At 35.2% G+C, this 1,848-nt stretch overlaps 1 pseudogene; it reads left to right on the top strand.

The window, feature by feature from the left end:
* Positions 1 to 1,254: 1,254 nt before the first annotated feature.
* LOC101662876 overlaps positions 1,255 to 1,848 on the top strand; it is a 3,026-nt pseudogene continuing 2,432 nt past the window's right edge.

Genomic DNA, 1,848 nt, shown 5'->3' with positions numbered 1-1,848 from the left:
TGTGGCATTCCCAGAAATTAATTTTGGCCTTCTTTGTCCTCATTTAGCATTCTGAAAATGTTATAACATAGGTAGAGGGTATGGTCAAGAAGTCTTGGATTGTGTTTGGTAGTATGCAGGTAATCAGAACATAAATAAGTGGAACTCTGGAGCACTAGGAGTTTGGGCTGGAGATCAGTGGAGTTCCTTAAAGCTGATCTGTACCTAGGGATATTGTGCTGTAGACAAGTAGAAGGTTGGATTGAGCTCTGCCTGCCAGACTAGCACAGAATGAACATGAACTGATCCCAAAGCAGAAAAGTCATTGGGCATCATTGGCCTAGTAACAAGGGTCCTGTGGTGTTGGACCAAAGTGGAGCTGGGCAGCCAGATGGTTCAGGTGTGGTATGAAATGCTATTGAAACCATCACCTCCATTAAGGCAGAGAACATGTCAACTACCATCAGGAATTGACTTCTCTGCTTTCATAATCCTCAATTCTCCCCAAAGATGGTGAAGGTCAATATTGCTAGGCAAAACAAGGTCAGGGAACAACTGTGGAAGTGATCATCAATTACTCATATGTAAGTTCAAGGTGCAGGTGAAGAAAAATAAAACAAGCTCACAAAAGTAAACATATGACCTTGAATATATCCAACCTGAATTTTAAGAACAACTCAGTAATGGCTTTGACTCATTGAACACCAGTGACAAACAAACAAACAAACCCTTATGAGCTGTGGGATGATGTCAAGAATATCATATATGAGGAAGAAAAAGGTCATTGAAAAAAGAAATAATCAAAATGGTATCAAAAGAGGTGAATTTTTATCTTGAACATAGAATACTATGATATGATAGTTAAAATATCATTTTAATAGGAAAATATTATAAAAGAAATGAACAGAACTTTTTAAAGTACATCTTAAGTAGAAAAAGTCCTGTATTACAATGAAATATGAAAAAACTTGGAGTTAGAAAGGCAAAAATGAGAAACACATATCTTGAGTTGAAATAACATGAGAAATTCAATCCTCAATTTACAATATTGAAGGATTTCACATGCTAAATATGACTGGCAATAAACATTAAAAGAATATTTTTTGTATGTGAAATCCAGGACAGGCAGATCAACAGAGATAGTAAATGGACTGGGGCTAAGCAGAGGAGGTTGTGGAGAAATGGGAAGCTAATAACAAGTACAAGAATGAAGAACGAAGAAGATGTTCTAAAACTGATGGTGGGAGGAGGCAGATGTGAGGTGGTTGGATCAACATGGCGGGGCAGGTGGTACAGGCTGCGCATCTGCAGTCGCATGCTTTGCTCATCAGCTCTGAGCACAGCAAAGGAGGAGGTGATGGAGCTGTGCATCGGGGAGTTCATTGATGACCTCAGCCTAAGGTGACCAGATTTTCACATTGGTAAAGTGGGACACCATTGACCGGGGGTAGGGTGGGGAGGCGGTGTTCTTGATTAAAAATTTGGTCTATATGGAACAACAAAAATTTTTATAGAATGCAAAAACAGTATTGTAATATATATATTTTTTAATTTCAACATAAGTACAATTTACAAATATAATATGTTAAAAAATTATGTATAGTATTATTTTATTCTTTGACATATTTCTCATTTGAGTGAATTTTTTTAGTAGATTGCTGTCATTGTTTAAAAGGTCATGAAATTTTTCAAGAATTTGTTAAATTATATTTCACACATAAAATGGCTTTCAAAGTCTCAACACTTAATTGTAATTTTTCTGATTTATTACATACATATTGCTTAAAAACACAATAAGTAGGTACATAATTACATGAACATATTTTATTGTTAGTTTATAAATTAAATTAATTTGATTGTTATAAAGTA

The sequence above is a fragment of the Echinops telfairi genome, unplaced genomic scaffold (genome assembly GCF_000313985.2).
Source record: "Echinops telfairi isolate 266 unplaced genomic scaffold, ASM31398v2 ScPeMD7_7469;HRSCAF=8507_1, whole genome shotgun sequence".
Lineage (NCBI taxonomy): Eukaryota > Metazoa > Chordata > Mammalia > Afrosoricida > Tenrecidae > Echinops > Echinops telfairi.
The sequence above is the reverse complement of the archived record's forward strand: the minus strand, read 5'-3'. Positions and strand labels throughout refer to the sequence as shown.